Here is a 27,791-nt window from a genome sequence, read left to right on the forward strand (position 1 = left end):
GCCCATGTGGGTGGGACAAAGACTGATATGCAAATGGATATTTCCCATCTGGGAAAGGTACAGTGAGCAAAAAGCGATGGCTGCAAACGCTCAAAGTGAGAAAAAAACACAGAATAGGTTATTGTGCCATGTTCTTTCGGGAGAGGGGCACCTGCTACCTTTTTAAAAAATATTATGCAAGGAACTTGTGGTTGGGCACCCTGAGTTGCCTGGGGGAACCCAGACGTGGACTCCCTGCTTACTGTGCTCAGAGAGGCACAGCCTTACCTCACTGATTAGGCCAAACAAGGCTGAAATACGTGTATGGGGTTGCTGTTGGAACTCTTGTTCAGAGAGGAATTGCCATAGCATTTCAATGCTGGACTGCCCATGTGGGTGGGAGAAAGACTGATATGAAAAAGGATACTTCCCACCAGTGATAGGTACAGTGAGCAAAAAGCGATGGCTGCAAACTCTCAAAGGGGAAAAAAATCCACAGAACAGGTTATCATGTCATGTTCTTTCGGGAGAGGGACGCCTGCTACCTTTTTTGAAAATATATTGCAGGAGTAGATGGGTCTAGAAAAAGACATAAATAAATACATATTACTAAAAAAAAATTAAATAGGGGATACAAAAGACTGTATTTAAAGGCTATCACAACACAGAAATAAGTCTAATGCAGTGCTTCGCTTTAGAAAGCATTTGATGTAATAAATGTGAGGACTTTCAGTAAATGCACATAGCGCTACTTTTAATTTGTGTCATCCGTGTCAGGCAATCCTCACAGCCATTCCATCTTCCAGAATTTATAATTTGCCTTTGAACCGGATGTAATTTTCTGTATGTCTCATGTTAGTGACCAAATCCTGAAAATAGAAAACATGTTGGAATGCTTCATTAGAGGCTTCAAAACACCTGTCTCTATAGGTCAGCCACGTGAATTGTCCTTATCTTTATGTACTTTGATTATCATATAGAATATTGGAGTCCAGGGCTATTCCTGCATGCTGAACTCTGTGCCATGTAAGGAAAGTGATCCCTCTTGTATAAATGAACCCATTCTTTCAGTGAGGACACTTTTTATAGACTCTGTAGGGCTTTGTGTGATAGGCAGTGAACTTGTGCAATCTGCAAAGTGTGGTGCATTCAGTCACACATATTTCGGGCTCTATTACAATAAGTGCACCCCCTTTCACAGGTAGCATTATAACCACTGTATACCAGGTAAAAAATTGTACTTTATTATTGCCATTTTACAACTCGTATTTTCAAAAACGATTAATTCGGATGATGAGATTGGTTGAGTAAAAGGGAATGGTAGTCCTAGACCGGTGATATTCTCAGTACGTGCGGCATCATTATTTTCAAAAATATTTTGTCTATTTTTTCTGCAATAAACTGCTCAACTCCTATCTGAATTTTAATAGGATGTGGTCATTTTTAATCACAGATCATAACCCCCTCTTTAGTACTACATTCTCTGCCTGTGTCATGTCACCTCGACATACAGGATCCTCTGCAGCACCCTCTCAAAGTGCTCCCTGCTCATGGAGGTTGAGCGGCGGATGCTGTTGCATGCAAGACTAGCGCTCTCCACAATGATGGGCCTGTGACATCATACTCCTCCATGGGAGCTGCCATCTTGCTGTGTTTAGACGAGCACACCCAGAACAGTGTGCCAGTCTGGAGCATGGGCAATAGGAGGATGCTCCCCAAGGCATCACTTCCATACAGCTGCCGGCAGGTTGCCGTTCTTCATGCCTTAAACTCAATTGTCCCAGCTGTCCCTGCCTTCTCCTTAGCTCTCAGTACTATACTCCTTTGGATCCTCGTCCCCTTACTTGCCACTGCCTCTTCTTCGATGCTCCTGTTGCCCAGATTTTACACTGCCTTCTTCCTTATCCTCATTTTCTTTCTGCTTCTGCGGTCCTGTACATCGGTCCTCCTTCACCATCACCATTGGATTACTTCTCCACTACCTTTGGTTCATTAGATAAATCATTAAACCACCCATTGACTAGTGTTTGCAATGTTGTCACGCCACATTAACCATGTGTGGTAGGTCCCCCATGCGTGGGGAGCCAGTATCCCTCTGAGCAAGTGGTTAGTCATTTGGATCAGTGGGAGCAGACCTACCGTTTTCAGCCTAGAGACCAATTCTTCTCCACAGCGGACCCAGATACTGGACACCAGACACGTCAAACATGTATGCACTCCTTATGTGACGCACAACTTGACAGCTGATGTGGGTGAATGAGGTTGTTGGTCCCTCCAAGTCCAATCATCCCTTCTGTCTGATATTAAAAAAAGAATGTTTATTTTGAGTTATTTAGTCTCGGTTTCTTTGACCCGTCTTTGTAGTCCTTGTGTGACCTATTGACCTATTCACTGACTCATTATTTATTGGCAAGTGCTAAGTTGGTTTTACACAGTCATCCTGAACAGCGGTGGAAATGCTAAGTCCCCACAGAAATGGTATTACGAGGTAGGTGGCAATCCGCCGGTCACACCGACAGGTTACCGCCAACCTCGTAATCGGGCCCATATATAAACTTGTTCCTTGCTAGCACTGGTTTAAAAGTCAAATGGCTGTGGTGGCTGATAGACTTGGTCAAGACCTTTTATTATGAATGCTTTCTCTGTAGCAAGTTCACATTTTTGCGAGACGGGCAGGTCTTAGTTTGGGACTATTGAAGCTGGTTCAGGTGATATAATTATCATTTTTGTATATGATATTTATTTATTCACAAGTTTGGCTTCAAGGACCTTTTGTGAAAGAAACACGTAATACAATAAGAAATATCATTTAGCAGCACACACATAGTTGGCTCTGAGGAGTTCATCTGTGTAACAATTTTCTTTCCACTTTATTTCTTCCTTATGCACAAAAGCACACAATCAATATACAACAGAATATTGAATATTGAATACATCAGTAGGAATTCCACAGATTGTGTGAACAATTATGGTTACACGTCACCGTGTCTATCTTTGGTCGTATTTTATATAACCAACTCAGAATTCATACCTTCTAATTTAGGGGTCTGCAACCTTTGGCTCCCCAGATGTTTTGGTGTATAACTCCCATTACCCAAAGCAAGTATAGACAATGATGAGGGACCATGGGAGTCGTAGTTCAAAACATCAGGCGAGCCCCAGGTTGCAGACCCCTGGTCTAGTTCAACTACAAATCCTATCCAGCATAAATTTCCAAACATGTCCAACTACTTAAGACTAGAATATAAAGAGCAAGAAGTCGTGTGCTAGTAGCACATCCATGCTCCTGATCTAGTCTTAAATCTACTGTACTCGGAATAGGAAAAAGGTTCATACAAGCAACCTCAGTTTAAAGTGCAAATGCCCAGTAAACATTAGACACATATGCAAACATACTTCTTACCATCTATTTGTGAAGCCGCTTAGCAGAGCATCATTAAGTATGACCAGGGCTCTAGCTCTAGATGTCATACTGCCACATTATATTACATGGACACATTTCAAGATTTCTTTCTTCTGATCCATGCTTCTAAATATGGACCGGCGACTGCAAGTGTGGCGAGATGTATGTTATGTTATGGTTAGTTAGCCAGCGCACGTTCACCCGAGGGCATCATGGCGCTACAGAGAGGGAGTGACGGTAAAGACAACAAGAGACGCCACTATTAAAACAGCAGAGTTTTCAACTTACGCTGGAAAGTGAGATGATCGATCGTCTCGCGGAGAGGAAGTGGCAGATTGTTCCACCCTTTAGAGGCCGCTACCGAGAACGCGCAACCACCTTTGCGAGCGAGCCTAAAGCGAGGTACCGCCACCCGACATGTCCCTTGAGAACGGAGGGCATGAGTAGGCAGCTACCGGCGAAATTTGGCTTGCAGATAAATCGATCTACTTGCAGAGTGGAAGCGCAACCTCCACGCTCCTAACTAAACAATTTCTTTTTAAATATATATGTATATATGAGGGTGGAGTAAGGGGTTAAAACGGGTGGGTGGGGTTTGGGTGGGGTTAAAAGCATAGAGAAACGGGGGCTTAGGAGGAGACCCCTTAAATAAAAAATGAATACAAATTCGATGTTTTTTCATTATAAATGTTTTGTTATAAAATACCTCTCAGAAAATGATTTCAGTAAAATCACATGGAACCTCCTAGTCCCACAATTTCCCAACAGGGGTTTTAACCGTTTCGTTCTGATGTTCACATGAAGCAGACCCAAGAGGAAGACATGTATCTCTCCTTCATCTGTGCATATCGGGCACATTTTATATTATTTATTGACCAATGGACTGCATACACAGCTAGGGGGTGACTTCCATACCTACATCTGCATGTCAATAACAGGCTCTATCCAGTCCAAATAATGTTCTAAATTAAAGCATGACTTAAGTAAATACTTCCCGTAAGGGACTGATTAATGCCCTTTAATAACATATCTTAAACTACACATTTGTGACACCCTTGATTTGCCATATTTCTATAATTGGATCTTTCACACATAATCGACTGTAGGACAGTATATTTGGAGACTGAACGGGTTCGGTTGCGTAATGAAGACAAATATTCTTGCCTTTTGATCAATTAGTGTACAGACATACAATAGTTGTAAAATGGGACTGAACTCCAGTGCAATTCCCTACTCCCGGACTGTCTTTGTCCTTTCCTTTGCCAAAACTTAAGATGCAAGGCCATTTTATGTCACCAGGTTCAGGCCTTCGTGTTTCTCCTCGACACTCACGGTCGCTTCAGTTCTTTCTCACAGAGGACATGTTGTCCAGCTTGCCTCCGGCTGATGCCTGGACGCGACCACCTCTGACACACCTGAGGATTCTGTAGCTGTTTCTGTGTCTCTGTGGCAAGTCATAGGAAGGACTGGGGCAAGTCTTTCAGGTGTGGGGAGAGGGAGAACAACTTGGGAGTTTAATGTAGCCTTGGGTAAACATAACCAGCATGGCCTATCAATGGGACTCCATGGAACTTTGGGTAATTACATATGATCCTTTTAATGTAAGTATAAACTGTATTCGAATAGTATAATACGATTCATTAAAGTATACAGTAATGAATACACCAGACAATCTTATAAAAAAATATCATAAAATAATACTATTCATCAAAATCAGTCACAATTGGCCCACAGGCATAATCATACTTTAAGTCCAAGTGTACAACGGTGCAGTGCCTTGCTAATGAAGGTATTCACAAAAGACAAGGCCCAAGGTTCCTTACAGGTAATTAAAAGATAAAAAGATTCTTTGCATTTCCTGACATTAAAGTACTTCGGATCCGGTACCAAAAATAAGGGCCGCTGCTGGGTCTATTGGGGACATAAAAACATAAAGGGCCCGATTTATGGACTATTTGGTTGTTCAAAGTGAATTTGCACTGCTGAAAAGTGACTTTGCACTGCCGACACAAACCCTTATTCATGGAACCGTGCAAAGTGTATTTTCCCAGTGCAAAGTCCGGGCAAAGTCAGCGCATTGTCATTTTTGCAGTTCAAAATTACTTTGCCTGGACTTTGCACGGCAAAAATACACTTTGCAGCTGTGCAAATTCACTTTGAACTGGGCAAATATTCCATGAATCGGACCCAAAATGTGTACTCGTTTTGTCGTTGTCCGGGCATAATGGACAACAACTATTATGACTAAAGTCCCTGTTTCTCCATGTGGCTATTAATGTATTCAAGGGAAGTAAAATTAAAACGTAGCCTCGTGATAACCCATTGTTCATACCTTTGCATAAAGCAACGAAGATACGGCTGAATACCCACACTTGAAATCTATAGGTAACCAACAATCTTCAGGCTTAGGGCAGCGTCCAACTCCCCAAGCCTTCTTGCGGTAACACGTAATGTTGATGTTACAATCTTAATCTCAGTTTTGGAATGTTCAAAATTACTGGGCCATAAGAAGGTGGTTTCGACCGCGACTAAAGATTTAACAACCTGTTTGCACAATGGGATCTTTCTGGATGAGGGTTTAAACAGTTCATACATCTCACCCTTTCAATTCTCCATTGTGTCCTGAATCTGCAAGCATGCGTGGGTGATGGAGGTTACGTTGTACTTTACCATGCAGAGGAAGGGATTTGTCACAGCTGAATATGGTACCTTCCTCTGTGGCAGCAGATGGCAGCTGCAGCAGCAGGGACGCAGCAGGGATAGTGCGATGGAATATGAGTGAATGGGACTCCAGGGTGTATAAAGGAGCAGAGTACCGTTGATGCTCTATCACCATCATACGATGGAGAGACCAGAAGATGCCATAAGAGTTGCTGGAGTGGCTGAAATTTGAGTGCGGTTACTGGTGTGCTTGACTCTCCAACTTCCGATTTTCGCACATTTGAATACTTGTAGAACAGAAGCAGAGGGTTTACTTGGCCAATGTCATCAATCAACCTGTGCCACTGATGTAGACTTCTGTTCTTTGACACATCTTCACCTTGTCCTGGGGTCGATCTTCCACAAGAAATGAGTTTGAAGGTTGCAGGCTGTTAAACACTGATCTGGCCATGCAGATCCAAGCCTCAGCTTTGAGCTTAGTGAAGGCGTGCTGTTCACCCCCACCTGCTTGGATTGGCAAGTGTTCCATCACTGTCATCACCTACCATCACCTACCATGCAGGTGTTGAGCTGCGGCTGACTAAATTAATACATGAATTAATCTTTTATGACATGCTTCACACCACAGACCAATCTCTTAGTGCTGCAGGACTGGGATTTGAACCTGTGTTGCTCGGCCTTGTCTCGCGTTGCCTCTGGGCTATTCTCTGGGCCCAAATGCTATTCTAATGGTGCTTTCCTTTCCTTCCTGGGCCATAACTAACTTGCCATTTTACAGGGAAGGAGAAGGAGCAATTGGTAGGTATTGGCATCCTTTCAGACTCTTGCTAGGCTGCAGGGTATGGACGCTCCCTATTTTTTGTTGGACCATGACTATAAACCTTTCCTCTAACGCCCTTTTTTCTAATAATCATTTTTGATTTTTCATGTAAAGTAGTAAAGACGTTCAAGAGTAATGTTCAAATGAGCAAGAACTGTTCCCTCAAAAACTCATGTAAAAACTACAATCAACTCACCCACACCTCATTCCACCAGGAGAAACCCCACTATAAATTGGTTGCTTTCAAGAAGAAAAAGAAGGAACGGCAGGCCATTTGCAATCAGTTCTGCAGCACGAAGCATTGCATTCAGTAAACATTAGACTCTACATCAACACTACTAAAAACCTTGACCGTGTGTCAGTGACTATTCTCAAAATGAAACTTCGGGCTATCATACTCTTGCTGTGCGAATCCTTGTCATCAAGTCCTCCATTCGTTACCGTTACTGATGCTATTCCGTTTCCAGTATAATTATAATTTATTTATTTATTCTCTTGTTCATTTATAACGCGCTTAATACCAGCGAGTGGTTTCTAAGCGCGGGATCGGGACCTGTGTTGCACCACATTGTCTTGCTTCCACAACAAACGCATTGACCCAGAGCTATCCATCCTCATTGTTCTTTTATAACCCACTTAATACCAACAATTGGTTTCTTAGCGCGAGATCGGCATTCGAACCTGTGTTGTGCTTTGTTGTCTTTCTTCCAAGACAAGCGCGTTGCCTCTGAGCTATTATCCTGCCTCCCCATCTTAACACCATTTGCCTACCAGCTGTAAGGGCCATACTTATCCACTCTGCCTCCCTGTCTTGCAATGGGTAGGTACGCCTGAGCCTAGCACTGCCAACTCGTGAGAAATAGTGAAATCTCAGGGGATCACTTCCCTTACCGGGTCCGACAGTATTTAAAAGCGATATAAGGCAGGGTAGTTCCGCAGTGAATGAAAGCTAGGTTCAGGCATAATAAATACCTAAGCTAAAGTAAATGAATAGGCTATCCATCACCACTGGCCCGGGCAGCCACAACTGTAGTTGCTTGAAAGGTACCATCCTGGCCGCAACCTCCCCAACACTTTGGGGAAGGCACCTTGGAAACGTTTCATGGGGTAGCAGCATGGTTTTTGAGACTATTAGATTAGATAAATTATGCACCCGTAGGGCCTGATGACCCTGCATCACGACCTCTCGCCGGATGCAATGTAAGGAAAACAATATCATACATTGCAACTCATTGAATTGCATTTGCCATAGTTTGCAAACAACTAGAAAAAGCAAATGTGCAGATTGTGTTTGATTTACACAAGCCTTTCAGAATGGCGCAATCCCATTGAAAAACACTCTGTAAATCAGGCCCGTAGTCTGTTTTGGTACTTGTAGGAGGATGAGGTTTTAAATCATAGGCAAAAAGGAAGGAAGCAGGAAACATACAGTCACAGTCCTCGGCTCCAGTATCACTGCAGTGATACTCGTCAATATCGAACTCCCCCCCCCCCCCACCTTTGCCATTCAGAGAAGAAACCAAGACTCTCATTTTCTAAGTTTGTGGCTTATCCAAAGAGACGGTGCTTCATTTCTTGTTCTTTTGCCAAGGTAGTAGGGTGGGACAAGGCAAATACCTAAAAACAATATGCAATAATTATGCTATCTGCAGTACAGACCTGGCACTGCATCTATTTAGGAACAGTGAAAATATGTGAGTGGTTTACTGTGTTGCAAGCTACCTAGATTTGGCATGGAGAGTAAGGGGCAAAATCGTAAAGGAAGGAAGCGGATTGCAAATGTGGTCAGGAAGGCATATATGTTTCCACCAAAAATTCATGAACTCTCTATAACCGTACTTCACATTCTCTTCCAATGGTGACAACTGGGAGTAGCCGGAAGCATAGACTTGTCAAATTCCGTACCAAGTTACATATTCCCTTGTGCTTTTATTTTTGTTGATTCTGGTTGCACTTATTTAATATATGAAATGAAAATGTGCCTCCTTGTTTTTAATGCATCACTATGTAATTAACTGGTATATCCTTTGATCATATCTTCATACTTTTATGGTATTTATGCCGAAATAAAGATGAATGATGATAAGAAACCAAGTCTCTCAATTACAATTAGTGCCTTCCTCACATCCTGGAAGATACACCCCCCAAACCTACTCAACCCAGTATCCCTCCCATCAACCGCCCCACCCCGTTCCACCCCACATAGCCTTTCAGGGCCATTACACGCAGGACTCGGAACCAAAAGTGGCCCTGGAAATGTTTGTCAAAGTGGACCCATTTTAACATATACTGGAAGCTTAATAACACATTCTTTGCTTCTTCCCACTCAAACGATGCCTCTGGCGCAGTGGCCCACCGTGAAATCTCCAGAGGTCCCCGCCGGGCAGCCCAACACTGATTACATGCTTCTCACAAGCTTGGAATATTAACAGGTCCCTGCTACCTATCTGCTACACCAGCAACACATGCAATCTTGGCAGCAGTCTCCAACCTGTGAGCCACACAACTATGCGCTCCTCTGCTTTGCACTAAAGAGCCAAACCAAACAAGAAAGCACAGTAGGCAGACAGTAGGGCTTTCTCTCACTGCTGGCACGTGAATCCACAACTGTACACGTTGGATCGATTGCCCAGACATGATAAGATCAATTGGACACAGCCTCCTTTCTCTTTCCGTGCACTTAAGCAAGTGCCCAAAGTGAAGATTAAAGATTACATTTGGAATATAATGGCTTCCGATTCCTCAGATCCGTGGCATGGCTGCCATCGTTCTGCTCCCGCTTCCTTTCTAGCGCTCTTTGACGGTGTCAATCGGGCACTCTCCTAGACTTGCCTGAAATCCTGCACCCGCACCTTTAGGTCTGTAATGTACTGTAGGCCGACTGATATTCAGCAGACACTGCTAACTTTGGATAGAGGGCACGGCAACACAGCAATTACACAGATTTACAAAAGAAAAACACAATGTGCATGATCCTTAATAGCTGTTCCTCGTATATGTTTCTAAAGGCTATTTGCATGTATTTGATTTTTTATGTTTTTTATAACACACCTAACACCATACCTGAATTCGGTTTCTAAGTGCATATTTGGGGTCTGAACCTCTGTTGCTCTGCATGGTGTGTTGCCCCTATGTGTCAGGCGCCTCATTTTATGAGGAATCACTGCAACACTACAGTCACGTTTTTCTCTACTGATGTGCTCTCGTGTTGGCATCTTATAGAATGTTGCCCTACAGTGGCAATATCATCTAAAAACCATTAAATACGCATTGGCATGGTATAAGTAGTACATTTATTCTGAAAAACAGCGCCCTGTTCCATGACACCATACAATAAACACACATGCAATACAAATATAAAACCATGCTAAAAATGATGCGCGTGTCTGCCAGTTGAAATGACTGATATGTAGGGAATGCATCTAAATGCCTAACATTTAATTCTTTTTAGAGAGAAATATCAGTAATCTAATATCCCCCGCCATGATAAATTCACCCCGCAATCAAGGATAAGGAACAGGCTGATTTTAATCTGAATATTCTAGTTTATTAAAAATAATAAATCAAGAGATTAAAGGTGGTCTGCTAGCTTTATATTCTTGTGAGGTAAACCAAAATATTCCACATAAATACAGGCAGCTTGTTCGCAGAAAATAAACATAATCTGCCGCGTCTTGCTTATGTTTATATCACACTACAAGATCCAACTTATTTTTCATAACTACGTCAGGATCAAGACATAAATATACAATCAATTATACATTATTATTCTAGATACAAATAGAATTTTCTAATATCTGTAGTCAAAACTAAACGCTTAATTCTCTGTTTTGAACAATGGATAACTTAGAAGAAACAGTAAAATGAGATCGCAAAAGTATTCTATAGTACAGGGATCAAATTACACCGGTAATCTATGGTATCTAATAAGAAAGGAGCACTTTCCCCCTTTTTCACATTCTATAATCTCCAGATGATTTCCATTAAAATAGAAAGTTTTATTGCAAGTATATGATAATTTAAACAGTTTTCTTTACATCAGCAATATGGACAAGGTCTGTGGAATTGTCTCAGGTTTTCCTATTGAAATATCTGGAGCTTACCGCCAAATAATAGTTTTTATTTTGGAGAACAAAACATCTTAATGCATAAAAGGTTGCACAGGAATACTTTTAATCATTCTCCAGGATATAATTATTTCTTTGCAAGTTTACCGAAATCCTCTGGGGTTATTGTACTCATTTCAGGTTTGTCTTTCAAAAGCCCAGGACAGGCACGAACACCAAGAAGTCAAGACAACCCTACTCGCCAAGCTCTTCCTTGCGGTCGGTCCACCTGCTCCCAAATCTCTCTCAGGCCATCTTGTTATGGCTCATGCATTCAGTTATCTCTGGAAAAGTCTTTCTTAAGGAGAATTTCCATCAGCTCCTTCCAGTCGGAACCCCAATCTGTTTTTCTCCTGTTGGGCAGGACTTGTTCCTTTGCCAACCACCTTTGACTTTATATATGGAACTGGAAATGTCTTTCGCTTATAATTTCTTGTATGGATCTGTGACATTAATAAGAACTATACATTCAGACTTGCAAGACAATTCTGAATTCAGAGACATCTTGCATGTTTCTGTAGCTGCACATATGACAATATTACTAAAATATGCAAATGTTTTAACATTTATTGCATTTTTTTACATTCCTCTTCTATGTATGAGACCGGGACTACTCTGCTGGATTAAAATCTAGTCTAGTTTTGTAAGCTGAGTGTAAGGGGTTAACAATTTGAAGCTAATAATGTGATAGTGTATTTCACTGTTTGTCACTTTCAAACTCCGAGGGCCTGATTCCAGAGCATTTTCCAATGGGATTGTACCGTTATAAAACACTTGTGTGAATCAGGCTGATGGTGTCTAAGGGGACACATAATTACATTTTCTCTTGGGGTCTTGCTAGCAACACCAACATCTGCTGAGACAGGAATCCTGTGAAACAAATGAATCATTTTATTAAGCAGCATAGTTAAGCAGAAAGGCATTTTGCAAGAAGCCTTATGCCAGGTCAGGGTTTAGGGTCTGGTCAAGGCCTCAGCTATTTGTAGTTGCCATTACTGGCTAGTTATTCATTCAATAATGTCATTCCTGGATGGCCATCCAGCTCAAATTAAAATAGGACCATGGAAATCTTGAATTTGGAATGTATTTCTCATTTTTCTTGTCTTTTACATACACAAGCTTGTACACACAGCAGTGTCCATTAATCTATTTTAATGGCTTAGTCATAGTGATTGATAAACGGCATCTCTGTCCCTAAAGCTAAGTGGTGTACCTGCCTCAAAGAACACTAGTGATGTCAGGATGCCAAAATAAAAGTCTAGAACTGTTGTGTCCCAAAGGCCTACTTCTGACCCTAACACTAATAACCTAAACTAAATGTGCAGGGGTGTTCACTTCCAAAATAAAGTGGTAATGACAGTTCTAATGACGTCTCCTGCTGCAGTCCCCTTTTCTCCGGTCGGTTTCTCCCGGGCTTACTCATTGGAGGATGGCTCTCTCCATGTTGGATTCCCTTTAGAGATTTGTATTTCCCTTGACCAATCAAATGCGGTGAGAGATTAGACTGTTCACTCTGGATCTCTGAAGTGATCATCAGGCTCCTGGTCATCTTCTTCTTCAAAGTACTTGTATTGGTGTTATATGGGAAACAATTGGTATTTTCAGGGTGGCTAGTCAGATCTAACCTAGCTGGTTGGTTGACCTTCCAATAACATATATTGGCACTAATTGGTCAGAGGGAAGGAGAGGTTGATTCTCCCCAGGTGTACCACCCCAAGGGGAACTATAGTACTATGGATGCACCATCCTGGCCCCATGGGGAAGGTCTCCCACATGGAGAATGGAATGGCATCCTCAGATTTGTCACAGTATTGAGAAGCCAACTGCATTTCATATTGCATCGCTGCTGTATTCTGTTGGAAATCAGTGCCTCCAGCACCTACCATACCATCCACTCCTGGGACTTAACATGGAAAAGTCTGAAGGACAAATCTGGTCTACCTTAGGGTATTTGTATACTTTGGGATAATTATGTTAATTCATGGAACAAAAATCAGTTAGGCGTCTGGTCCCCTCTGATCTCTTGTCCATCTTGCCACAGGTGAAATCTGCAAGCACCTGCTTCACTCTCCCTCCTGGACAAGCCTCCTAATTTCCAGATATTATCAGTTTAGCACTCCTCCAGTTTGGCAAGCAGCTTATTGTTAATCATAATCCAATCTGTCAGCCTGTCAAGGAGTTCTGCCATATTAATGGAATATAGATTTCTGAATTCTGTCCTCATAGATGCACGCATGCGTATGCAACATTAATTTGTGCGATGAAAATTCATAATTTTATGATTATTAATAATTGTGTTAAATCTTAAAAATCATAGACATTGTAAATGCTATGTCAACCCGAAGAGGAGACTCTGATCTTCAAAATGCACCCAGTCTCATGCCTCTGAGTCTTATAGTTCCAGAATTCTGAGTAATATTCACTTTTGCGCAAAGGGTCAATGATAAATAATGTGATGTTTAGCTGAAGGGAAATATACATTATTGGACATGCCCTGTATTTCAGTTTGGGGTCTCATGCTTCAATACACTGGCTCATGTACACAAACCTTTGTAAGTAGTTCTTGTCAATGATTAATGGGAGCTAAACAGCAGGGTTCCCTTGTTCTTCCATTGTTAGACCAACACACGTTTCATTTAATGATGATGGATGCTTTAACATGTCATGTTAACTGCAATAAAAATAGTTTGACGCTGGCAATAAAAGGTTACAGGTTTTTACCATCAGATTTTAATCTCTATGTAAACTGCAAATCTCCAGTATACAGTATTTATTTTATTTCTGTAAGCATCCTCTGGAGGGAGTTCCCAAGGGTGAGGGGCTAGTTTAATCAGGGTTTTATTAAAACCAATAGAACCATTGCTTTCTCCTTCACTTATATATTTTTTACATTTGACACTATTTTACATGATTTGAATAAAACACTTTTCAGGATACAATCCACTTATCAGTAAGATTTGTTCCATTTCGAAGCAAATTCTAGCTCAGTGTAGAAAATCACAGGTGAATGCATTGCCTTTATGCATTGTTTGGCATCAGTATTTCTACATTGCAGGCTGCGTTTATTTTCTTGCTGATTCAGATTTCTCACTTGGGCCTTGCATGTGCAGTTCCATCTTGCCAGACACAGGGCTCCATGAATACAGATTCCACTTAAAATTATTCAAACCTAGTCTCTGGGGTGAAATGTACTGAAGGTTCCATATTGTTCCTGGGAAGGTTTAATGTATAGCACTATTCACACCATGTGTCGAGTACTGTCTCTCAAGAAAGAAAGTGATTGGGTTCCTCTAGCTGTACATTGAGACCGTCTCATGTCTTGTGCTAGGTGCTGTCCATTACAAAAGGCCGTACCTATTCACTTGCTTTGTCAGGGCAATATTTCTCTTAACAGTTGCATCCTATGTGCCACAATTGAAGAAGTAGTGCAACATTTCAGTGCCTCTCACTTTAAATTCAGGCAGTCTTCATTTGTGTTTAATTCTCCCCACAACTTTGTTTAAAAACCATTGTCAACCCACCATTATTTTAAACGCAAAGTCATGTTCCTGTGATTGTTAAATCACCAGTACATTTGATAGGGTTTTTAGATGTTATGCCATTTTATGCTGGTAAAAGTAATTTGGTGTTTACAAGTTATTAACATTAAACCTATTTTTGCAGGGAAAGAACTTCTAATCAGGACAAAGGCTTTTGATTGGGACAGCACCAGCACTTCTCAGAAGGATTCAGGTACTGTGAGCTAAGTTATCTAAGGTATCACCTTATTTGAAATGAATTGTGCTTTCCTGTTTCAGTGCATGGAGCATTAGATATCATGCTATTTATTGACAGGGATTTAAAGCCTCTCCTGAAACGTTCTCATAAACCAAAACAAGACATTGCTGAGCACATTCAGGAAATAACACTTTAGTAGCTTGAATGCCAGAAGAGAAATCAGTCTTCAAATGAGTAGAGTTTTTTTAATACAAACAACCATTGGTTGGAGTTTTGGCCAGAGTTCTCGTCCATGTGCAAACCACATATTGTATTGCCCTGCTAAAAAGATGTGACCATATTCTTTCTAAACTATTTCTTGATTAATGGACACTTACATTTACAATATTATCCTGCTCTGTTTACCACACACATTTACCTATACAATATCCCCCTGCATTAGAATGTTGAAAGGTAAATATTGTTCTTTTGACCAACAGATATTTTAGAGAGATAGGTTCTATGAAAATTGAAGGAAAGTCAAAATATCACAATGACATACCTATCTGCCACTGATAATGCAGCAGAAGAATTTTTTGTTCAGCCACTCGTTTCACCTCATTTCCAGAATGTGAGGCAGGGGCATTTTTCCAATCATTATCTTGTTTTGATATCTGGATCACTGTTTTAATTATATTTGAATGCTAAGTATATTTGAATTGGTTTTCATTTATTCATTGAAGAATGTTTCCACTTGTGACATTACAACTTGTTCTGTCATAGATATAGAAACATGTACACATCTTCTTGCACACCAATTTCTTTACTGTACAATAATACATCACTTTTTTTACAGTCACTTTCTTGCATTATGTACCCTAAACTCGCAAACAAATGTCATTGTCAATATCTTGTTATATCCACACCGTTCATAAACTCTAGTGTATCATTGCCTTATTACAGTATTGAAAAAATGGTCAACATGTGTTTCACTCAAGGGCAGGATTTTAAATGCCCTGCTCCCAGTCTGAGCTTCTTTTGGTCCTACTTGTTTCTGTATTTTACATTCAAATCTGTGCCTCATACTCTTAAACAAACCTACTTCAGCATTGACATTGCTCCTATTAAAACAATATTCTTGAATAATAGTTTTCCTTATGGCAAAGATATGATAAGCACAGAACGTGGTATGACAACCATGTGTATCTTGATGTTTCTGACTACGAAAACTGAGAGTTCTAGTTTAGATCTAGCAGGTGAAGTGTTTACATGTCCTGCCTGCTGCTCCCACGCAGAAATGAACGCACATTCAAGCTCTAATTTCTGCACAGATTTCTTCATACTGACCTGCTTGATAGGTAAAGACACACTTGCTTTATACACAGATTTTCAAATGGATGTGGGTGTTTTGGGGATATCAGAAAGTGAATGATGTAGAGAACAGAGAATAAGCGGGGGAGACATGACCCATACAATGTGCATGCCATTTACATCTGCATGTGAGCAGTGCAAAAAGCATAGTTGTATGTTTAAGCACTTTTCTTTCGTACGAGAACTTCTTCCAGAAACTGTGGCTACCTTCAAAGGTGTAAGTTAATTATATGTGGTAACCCGCACAACGCACTAGCCCTAAAATTGTTGATGTGCACTATTGTTAAATATGATATGACATATACATTAGTCACAAAAACAGTCTTGTCCTCGATTTATTAAGAAATTCTGTCAGCCGACACGTGTTTCGACATTCAAGTCGTTCTCAAGGACTGCTCCTTATAATTCACAAATAAGATTAATATCCCACACGGAATTAAATATCAAGTTACATTAATGTGATTTCACCTACCAAGATGATGACATTAGGAACTGGCATTTTGCTGATCTGAATACCCCGTCAGGGATATTAATCTTATTTGTGAATTATAAGGAGCAGGCCTTGAGAACGACTTGAATGTCGAAACACGTGTCGGCTGACAGAATTTCTTAATAAATCGAGCACAAGACTGTTTTTGTGACTAATGTATATATCATATCATATTTAACAATAGTGGACATCAACAATTTTAGGGGTAGCGCGTTGTGCAGGTTACCACATATAATTAACTTACTCCTTACTGGGCACTGATAGGCATGCCCAGAAGTTTAACCACAGCACCGCTGCAGGGTTCCCACTGTCATATATAATTTGAGACGTACAAAGCGCACACCTTTGGACTCTATGCCTATTCCCGTTTGTGATTTTGTACCTTCAAAGGTGACCTGGCTGGCAGCGTTATGGTATTTCTTTGGGGGAAAGTGCTCAGTAGTTCATGAGTAAAGGGACTGCGTGCATTCGCACAGAGATTGTCTTGGAGGCTAGAACAACAACATGTATATTTATGATGTGGTATGTTTTGCATTGCGACCATTTGTTGGCATTTTACCTGGTTATTATTAGGCAAGGTGTATTGGAAATGCAGGTTAAACAGATCGCCTCCTGCATGATCTTCAACCAGAGACGTTGCTTGGTTAGATACGTTACCTGGTGAAATACTTGCTTGGTCAGATACGTTGCCTGGTGAGATACGTTTCTTGGTCAGATACGTTGTTGGGTGAGTGGTGACATGCTTCCATTGGTTGACCACAGCCTTGCCTTGCTTTGCAATGTGGCACGTTGATTCTGCTAAACTGTTCTTCCCTTCCTGGAGAAATACAGCTTAAACTAACCTGACCGCAGTTTATGGAAGTTGGATGACTTTCTGGAAGGTAGTAGCATCCCCCACTTTTAAATCCTAACTGATGCAACTTAGTTGCAATGCGCAAGGACTGCTTAGATTAACTGAAAACGCAAAGCCCGTGTCTCAGACTTCATGTGCTACGGTGCACGTGTCTCTGGGTGCCTTCCAGTGTATTAACACCAATGACGCATGTGCAGTACAGACCAGCATGTTAACTAGCCCAGAGATTCCAGAAGATGATGTTGGCCCGTTTTCTGCACTCTACCTAACACAGTGGAATAGTCTTCTTGCCCTCACAAAATATTGCTTGTTACAGGTGGGTGGGGTGGGCATAGTGGCACAAATCAAATCTTGGGGTCCAAGTAGGGACTGGGCGATCTGAGGGAAGTAACCGCGTGCTGGGTGACTACATTCATGGATAGTTGTTTCGCTCATTAGGCTCTGTGCATGCCTGCAACCTACTGAAGAATAAGGAGAGCTAGGGACATAGTGCTGCCATGACTTATGAAGTAATTAAGTGGGTGTGGGTGGGATGAAAAGGCTGGGTATTTGGTGCTGTTATGAGTCAGTTCTTGGGAAAATAGGGAAATCAGCAATTCTTGATGTAATGTGACTGCCATGAGTTAGTTCCAAGGGGCAATATTCGGGCATGGGGTCATTCTGGGGCAGTATGATAGTACTGTGCTGCTATAGGGGAATTTCTATGCACATTATGGGAGTGACATGGGGCAATTTAGGAGGAAATGGGATGTTGCATGGACCAGTTATGTAGAAATGGCCGTGACATGCGGAAGTTTAGGTGGCAGTGAGGTCATTCACAGGGCAATATAATGCTGTGGAGCAATTATGGGGCAAAAGGATATAGCATGGGATAGTTCTGGCCAATGAGAGTGACATAAGGAAATTAATGGAGCAAGGGGATTTGGAGTTGTTCTAATGTTACTTTACAGCCAGCTTGGACAATGGTGGCAAATCCACAAAATTGTGTTGCCAGTTCAAAAAATGTCATGCCAGTGTTTCCTTGTAAAACTCATTATCACGCTGGTGTGATAATGGGCTATACCGGTTCAGTACTGGGATTGCTCTGAGACTGGTATCACTGTTTTCTGGGTTCAATGCACCAACACTGACATGGTATCAATAATTTATGGTTAGCTGGAGCAATTTGAAACTGGCTTGGCAGTGAAGATACTGGCATGGTGATGTTACCTGACAGGATGGGACATTGAGCTGAACCTTTGCACGTTTCATGACCTGGCATATGGTTCAACACATTTGCAACTAATTCTAATTCACACCGGAACACTAATTTGTATTGAATCATGAATGGCCTTGTACAATATTTAAAGTAATGTCATTTGTACTTGCATATGATTTGTGAGTCTCCCTATCCCCTATGTGCTATTCGCCCACTGTATTAGACATTGTTTTTGTGATGAGGCACGAATATATATATATATTGGTCTATTGTGCACCAAGGATTTCTATCTGGTGCACAATTTTCTGATGGACTTGCATGGGATTTGCTGTAGTGGCATGGTCCTGTATACTGTTGACTAGACCGCTGAAGTTTTAGAATAGTTCTTGCGTTCCACTCAAGATGTACTGTTGAGATGTTGGTTGATGTGCCAGTCTTTTCACTAAGTGGCAATCCCATGCCTAACATTCCTTTTGAAACAATCCCACCTCACAATTCTGGGACAAGAAACAGGCTGTGTTTATAATTAAAACTCACACTTATTTTACTATGGGGGTAGTCACCACAATGAGACACATGAGTATAAGAACGTATTTACACAATTAGAGTTGGCTTACCTGTGACAAGTTAGCAAAATATAACACACACATTCAGTCACACAGCAGAACTATTAATAATATTTCTGTTTCTAATTATGATCTCTAACTTCTGAGCACAATCTTAGTCCATAATTACATCACTGCTTACAGTATAATCAAAATCTCTTCAGTTTACATTTACATAGTACTAGTTTCTGTTAATAAACAGCAGATTTAAACATTTCTTTTCTCCAATATCAAAAATAAGTATTGCTATCAGAGAAACGCTGCATCGAAAAATGACATTTATGTGAACATTGTGTCAAATCTTGTGATCTCATCCCTTCTCCCCAGGGGGGAGACCATTTCCATGAGGCCAGGGAGGTGAGGCTGCTACCCGATAGTCCCCCTTGCGGTGGTACTCAGCTGGTGGATAGCATTGGGAGGGATTCCCCCCTCTGGGATTCAGGGAGGACATCATAGGTTAACATGGTATAAGACACCTTCACACACCTTTTTTCCATCTCCTGCTTTTCCTTCCTATGGTCACACAAGTTCCACAAGTTCCCCCATATATTTTTGCTATAGCGAGGAGGATCAGGACTGACTCCAACAAACTGTCCCATCGATTTACTGAGACAAAGAAGAACCTCTGCACTAGAAAGAACTCAGCTCCCATCCATTGCAGTGAGCAGTCTAGCTTTTGTGTTTCTTGGAACCTAAAAGGAGGAGAGGGACTAAACATTGTCAGTCCCTCCCCAGAAGCACCACAAGCAGAGATGATGCAAGACATAACTGAAAGCTAATTTGTTACTGTGGCAATGAAACCTCCCATTGTTGCTTTGGTTAGTTGTTTTATTCCCCACAGCAACCCACTGTGACCTGTGGAAGGACTATCTCCAGCAGGCTTGACAACTTATTTCCACAGCTACAAAAGCCACTGTATCATATTTAAGCAATGAGCCACACCCATGTTTTTGGCCGAAGCAAAGCAATGTAACCTGGGGCAGGAACATTTTACCAAGCGCTAATGATCCCTCCCGAGGCCAATAAGGCCTTTAGCACATGGAATTGACATTAAAGGAATTCTTTTTTTATTGTGGATTTAGCAAATTGCACACATAAGTAACGTGTGTAATGTTAATTTAATGTACATGGAACTAGTGACAATAAACTACAGATTTTATGTTTCATTGCAGTCCTTTAGTTTGGGGTATTGAAATGCACATGCGCTGCTCTGCCTTTACACTGCTATAGACAACTGATGTATACTGCTTGTCTCGCTTCAAGGCTGAATGTTTGGAATGAATGTTTGGAATGAGATCTATACCAGAGATTAGTACCCGGCGAGAGTCAAGCAGAATGCAACACGCATTCTGATTGGCTCTCGCGGGTCCTTACCCGGCCGAGAATCCTTTGATTCTCGGCCGGGACTCCAGCTGCCTTGTCCTCGGCGGGGGGGCGTGGCAGCCCCTCAGCCATTGAGGAGGATCGAAGCGGGGCCATCCCCGCTCCGAGCCTCCCCACGGCTGAGAGGCTGCCTCCGCCCCCCGCTGGGGAATCGGGTAAGCTTTTTTTTCCCCCTTCCCTCCCTCCTCCCTACCCCACCCCACTTACCTTCTTGCTCCTGCGTCCCTGGTGGGGGACGATGGCAGCCTCCAGCAGGGTGGAGACTCCGCGCCTCCACACAGCTGGAGGCTTCCATCGTCCCCTGGCAGGGACGATAGTACGTTTTTTTTTTCTCCCCCCTTCCCCTCCCTCCCTCCCAACCCCACTTACCTACTGCTTTTTTTTTTTTTTCGGGAACGGACGCGCTGGGAACACTTGTGTTCCCAGCGCGTCCGCTCCCGAAGGCCGCCATGGAAAGAGAAAACGGACTCCTTTTTTCCCTTTCCCGGCGGCCATTTTCTTGGTCGTTTTTTTTTTTCTGTCCCGAAACACTGCAGCGTTTCGGGACAGAAAAAAAAAATGCTTTTAGTGCCCCGGTCACGCACATAATGCGGGCCGGGGTACTAATAGCAATATAACCCGAGCGGCGGGGGCATTACCGACTCAGGTAATGCCCCGGGGCCTTCGTTAAGGCCCGAGCGAAGGTCAATAATGGAATCCATCTGCTTATTAAGCAATAATTCTGCATTCTGAGGACCATTGGGGGATGATAACGGCCCTCAGCATAAGATAATAAAAAGGGCGTAGGACCTTAGCAACTGGCCGTGGGCCGAGGGAGGAGGTATTATTGCTATTACAACATTCCAACTAATGAGGTTAGAATGTTCAACTTAAAACAAGGAATGACAAAAGAGAGACATTTGAATATTCAGGCAGAAGACCATGTTATTAACTTCTGCCTCCACATTGTCACTATTTTCACGACTCTCCGATATGCATAGCTAATAGTTATCAACAATTTAATGTTAGGGTGAGTGCTGTGCTGTGAAAGATTAAATGAACACCAAGTCCAGTGTGAGTTTGTTACTTAGTGACTCAAGCATTTGACCATTTTATCAAAGACATTTTGTCAAGTATAAAGATCTGTGGTCAATGCTTTTTTGCGAAAATACTCTTTTATGTTTATGCAAAGCAGCCGCAAGCCCCAATTTGTGCTATTTGTCCTCCTAGGGATATTTTGAAAGAATAATATAGTAATGTAACATGCTGTCCATTTAGGTAAGTTAACCATCTATCTGAAAATAATCTATATAGTTATCATTTGCTTTGTTCAGTAAGATAAGTGTAATGCTCTTATGACTACAATTTACTGGAAATTATCATTAGAAATTAATAGTATACAATTTTAAAAAGAGCCCGTTTACAGTATCAGTACAATTAAGTAATTTCCTTTGTTTTAATATTTGCTTTTGCCAAGAATACACATCATTTGCTCCTAGAAAATGTCCTCCCTTCTCGGAAAGGAGGCAGAGATTGATCTGTTTCTTCTGTGAGTACTAGGAAAATCTTTAATTCTGCTTGATGGCCACTGATTTGTAGGCAGTGCTGTCGAACCCTCATGTGTTTCGGTATGCACAAGCGCTATTACCTAGCAACAAATAGAAAATAGCAAACACAGTTTTATATTGTGCAACTTGGTCCTCTGGTCCCTTACAACATCAGTCAGAACCCAAGAACCCTGGCAGAGCCTCTGCCCTCACTGCGACTTTAGCAAAACAAAAGAGGTGGTGGCTGGTCTTGTTGGGCCTCATCAGTGAGGTGTAACTTGGATCTCTAGGCCATCAGGCATGAGACCCACGTCATACTCCTTTTGCAATGGCTTGGCAGGTGAAGAATGATGGTCTGAATGGTTGCCCAGAGCAATGCCAGAGGTCAAGATTCATTCTAAACCTTTGAGTCAGACAACTCTTTTTTTGCTAGTCTCAGCCAGAGTGTAAAAGGTATGCCCAGACAAGGGTCATGTGTCTGCTGGGCCTAGAGACCCAAGCTACTCCTAACTGATGATGCCAGAATATGTCTGGGAATTCCTGTGGTCTCATGGAGGAGGGATGTTCAAAAAGTAGTTTTGGCTGGACTGCCCCTTTTGGGGTGTGACCAAGCCTGATTTGCAAATGGTCTTTCCCCTTTTGCAATGGCTTGGCAGGCAAAGAACAATGATCTGGAGGTTTGCCCAGAGCAACGCTAGAGGTTAAGATTAATTCTAAACCTTTCCGGCCATCACCTCTTTTGTTTTGCTATACTCACTGTGACTGCAACATTTTTGCAGGACCCATGCAATGACAATGTATGCCTCCAAATACCAGGGCAGTCCCCAACGTGTAGGCTCCCCAGTCACTACTTCTCTCATTTCTCTATTAATCATACACTAAAACACAGCTCCCTGTCTACACTGCTGTCAGCAACGGCTGAGGTGGCTCTTGTAAACACGCACCTCACAACGTGACTCTCACCTCCAGAGAGTTAGAGGCAGAGGGAGATGGAGGGGAGAGTGTATAGAGAGAGTGCTAGATGGGTGAATGACCCGCCCGGGGCAGCTAGTACTCGACTGCTTCAGGAATTTAGCAGTTCTTTTAGGAGAGATGTTCAGGCTATTTAGTGGGGGTGCTGCACGAGATAAGTGGTTAGCGTTTTTTAGTGCACAGACCTAATTTCTGTCCCAGTCCAACTCCGGTGCTCGCAGGGCATTTCATTTAGCCATCTCCTATGGGTACAGTGCCTGGGACATGACCCGCAGCCATGCCACACATGCACTACTACTCCACACAGCACGCACAGGGTAAAGCCTCTGGCAAGCCATACGCGTGTGGCACTGGAGGCTGAGACACTGTATCCGAGCAGGGTTGCAGCCCATGTCAAAGGTCATTGCCAAAATGTTGTGCCCTGCAGGCACCATGAATAAGGTAAGCACACCTGACTATGGTGGCAGACCATGTCTTAGGTACTGGACAATATGGCACAGCGTTAGAATGCGTTTTGTGAGTACAATAAGTAGAGGTACTGCCTCCAGGCATGGCTTTAGGACCCAATCCAAGGTGCCTGCCAGGAGTGATTGTTGGCTATGCACAACGCTCTGTTGCGTCCCAGCTAGTTTTGCACTTTATAAATTCCATTCATACATACATATGCCTTGCAATTGCTGTAGGTAAAGGCATGATATGACATCATAATATGGCTCTCTAACATGGTATGATAGTAACTTACTTGAATTAAAAATATAATATATACCAAGTCACAATATCAATGACTTGTGACATGACAATGTAAATTACATCATCAATATATTAAGTGATGACATTCTGAATATTATATACAGGGCTACTGTGCAAGCAGCGTAGCACAGGCTATGTCCATGGTGGCATGGCTACAGAGAAGGGGCTCTTCCCCTGACAACTGACACCTGCGAAGGCAGCCAATGCAATTGAGGAATCTGCACCCCATGAGCTGGTGCAAGAGAAGCTCGATGCCCCACTGCCCTCCGCATCTACCTGTGTAGCTGTGAAATATACATAGGTGGCAGAGCACTGCACATGCAACCGTGGGTATTCACGCCTCTGCTGCCTCAGTCCCAGACACCTAGTGCTTCAGTGGGTGGCGGCCATCACTGTACCCCATTTCCTAGCATCATCGCAGGTACTGGGCTTCTGCCTGCGCGCCAAGTCCATTTACAGTCCCTGGTGTAGCCCTGGTGCTCTTTGCCCTGCCTGGTGCTTGTGCACGTTCCATACCCGCAGGCTGGGAGGGCGGGGGGAGGGGGGGTTCCCTCCCCATCCCCAACAGACCAAGTGCAAGCAGAGGGGTGCTAGGCAAATAACGATCTACCCACCCTGAAACAGGAGGTTGGCTACCCCCTGAGTTTCAACCTTTCGACTCCTCCAATAGACAACAGGAAAAGGTTCATTTCTATGGATAGAGTGGAGCCCCTTTTTATTTCAAAACATGAACAACATTATGAACGTAACCACCACTATTCTTTTCTTCTCTTTCCTATCCTGACCTGAATCCCCGCTTAGGGGTTTTGCTTCGCCGGCCCACATTCCCTGGGCGGGGTAAGCATTCACACCCACTTCCTGTCACAGCAAACGGCCCAATGTTTTGGCTTGCTCACATTTCTGCCCCTCACTCAAGCCTACTTCCAATCAGTCATTGTTACACACACGCACACAGAAACCCTAAAGACACATATCCCCTACTTGCCCCACATACACAAATAGAAAATAAGGTTGTATACGAATTGTTCGAACTGCAATTGTTCGAATTACAATTGACCTTTGCACAATTGACCAAATTGTGAAGGTCAATTGTTACATATATGCGGGGGAAACCCCCCACAACCCCTATATATATATATATATATATATATATATATATATATATATATATATATGGTCAATTGTGCAAAAGTCAATTCAGACCCTTGACTTTCGGTCAATTCAGTCATTCGAACAATTGTGTTCGAACAATTTGGGTAATACCAAAAATAAGGATTTCATTAATAATAGAAAATGATGATGGCATAGAGCAAGTGAAACAGTTAATGGAAGCACACACACACCTCTTCATTAGACTGCACATGTTCCCTTAATGATGTTGTGCATTCCTCTCATAGGTTACATTCCGGAAGGCTGGGCAGGGTTCAGAGGATTCGACCGCATCCTTCCGTACCCCAGCGATCGTGCAAAGATACAGCGATCGTGCAAAGATATGGGTGATTTGAAAAGTGCCCAGGCTCTTTGACAGCTTCTTAAAGAAGGCCCCCTGGCTCTGAAGATGCGGTGCCAGAGTTCCAATGAATGAAGCATTGTGCAGAGAAATATAGAACTCATTGTGGTGCTATTTAAACATAATGGCAAGCGACTTGGCTCACACAAACAGACGGTCTGAGGCATACTAAGCCTGTGATTGTGGTCACAGTAGTACGTCATGTGATATACTGCAAGTCAGCTGTCCCATTCAGACCGCTTTCATTCTGCCAGGCAGTGGGCCAGTTTCATGGGACACTGCTGGTGCATTCAGCATTTGCGGACAATTAGAAGCATGCAAAAATGCCATCTCTCAACAAGGACTAACCAATGACATCACTGGATGATGACCCATTAAGACCAAAGAAGTCTGTGTGTTCACCTACATCCCTCTCCAGTCGAACTGACTTAATTCATCCTGCCAACACTTTGGCACTGGCAGAGAAAGCGTTTTAATTCCAGAGTCTTGCAATCTCACTAATCTAACAGAGTCATGACAAAGGAACCACAAACCTCAGGTGTGCAAGCACATAAGAGAGCAACCATTGTACGGAATATCAATGGCAGGGCTGCGGGCGTGCGCTGCCCCAGTTCTGACATTTTGTGCTGCATCAATTTGAAGGCAGACGCCCCAAACGATTTGCTTTCAGAATATCCATATTTCACTTTTTTATTGCAGAACACACGGTCCCAGTTCATGCTGCTTGTTTTGTGCGGTGCTGCTCTCATGTAAAATAAAAAAATAAAAAAGGACTCGTGCATCCATTCTGTTTACTCCATCCATCTCTGCTCGAGCCAGGAAACAGTCTGCCAGTGTCAATGGTACTTAAGTAGTTCAAGCAAGCCTGTGGAATTGCGCTGAAGTGACCGTGCATTGACAAAGAAAGGTATCCCAAATTCCGGGAGGCGCATTACATGCCCATTAGAACTTTGGAATGTGCGCAGTTCCATCGCAGACAATGCAGTAGCAGAGGGCAATAATTAGGCAAAATAACCCTTGGATAGTGGGGCATTACCGGTAGGAGCCGGAGCAAAGTGAGGGCTTAAACGTAGCACCGGGGGCATTACCCTACCGGTAATCCCCCCCCCCTCCGAGAGTTATATTGCTATTAGTACCCGGTAGGTCATGTCGGGGTACTAATAGCAGTTTTTCTCGAGTTAAGAAACAGTGCTGCAACTGTTTCTCGACTTGAGAAAAAAAGCAAAAACAAATGGCTGCCAGGGATCTGGGAGAAGGGACTACATGTAGTCCCTTCTCCCTTTCCATGGTGGGCATTAAAATGAATGTAAACAAAAAAAAAGTAAACAAACAAAACAGCTGCCATGGAAGGGGATCAGGGACTACACGTAGTCCCTTCTCCCTTTCCCTGGTGGCTACTTGCGGAAAGAACTCCGGGACGCGGCAGTGCTAGGAGCCTTGTTGGGCAGGTAAGGCCTAGGCGAGGGCCAATGAGCTTGTTTTTTTTTACAAGCTCATTGACCCTCGCCGGGTACTAATGTTCGGTATAAGTCTTCTGTCCGAACTTTCCTGTGCTTCTCCTTTATCTTTCCGTCTTTTAAAGACAACATTCTATCCTCATTGAATGACATTTTCTAACAAAATAATGGCCCCTTCCTCGACCCATTACCAGGACGCAATGTCCCTTGGCCTTTTTGATAGTCATTACTTCGCTCAGGCTTATTAACTTGGACCAAGCACCGCTGTCACCTGGTAAGGATCTCAGACTGTGCCACTGTTGCTAGACTGCCATTCAGGAAAGGTAGAACCAGTTGATCAGTGAACTGAAACTGGAGGCCTTATTTGGCAGTGCAAGTCCGCCTTCAGAGATGGATGACTAGCGCCTCTTCTCGCCCCCCATCTCTAGGCTCTCCTGCTCTCCGCCGACATTTGCAAAAGACAAACATGTGCCTGCTACCTCGGTTCTTGTTGTCTCTCAATCCCCTTCCATGCCCCATCATGCTCCTTCTGTGATGTCATGGAAGAAGAACAGGCGCGCGTTGCAATTTGAAAATGCTTCTTCCATGGCAGCTAATAAACACAAATGGAAACGTAAAATCACATTGTATATGATTCCATGCCATCTCTGTATTTCTCTCTGTGAATGATATGGTAGCCCAGATGCCAAAAGACGCCCCACAAATTAAGTCTGAATGTGCCTACGTTACATTAAGTGTACGATTCTGTTGCCATCTATTTGGATGTTTAGGACATCATATGGTCAATGGCAGATTTAAGGCAAAGGGCCCAATGGGCAAAAATGACAAAGGGTGCTGTTTCGGTAGGTCATGTGTTATGTACTGCGTACACGAAGTACGCATGCGCGAGGAGCTACGGGGCTCGCGCATGCGCGTTAGTTAAATAAAGGCGGTGCCTGGCAGTTCGTGCCTGAGACCAGAGCCATCACACGTCTCAGGCGTGTCTTCCTTGCATGCATGGGTGCGTGTGGC

The sequence above is a fragment of the Ambystoma mexicanum genome, chromosome 8 (genome assembly GCF_040938575.1).
Source record: "Ambystoma mexicanum isolate Mex_15411 chromosome 8, UKY_AmexF1_1, whole genome shotgun sequence".
Lineage (NCBI taxonomy): Eukaryota > Metazoa > Chordata > Amphibia > Caudata > Ambystomatidae > Ambystoma > Ambystoma mexicanum.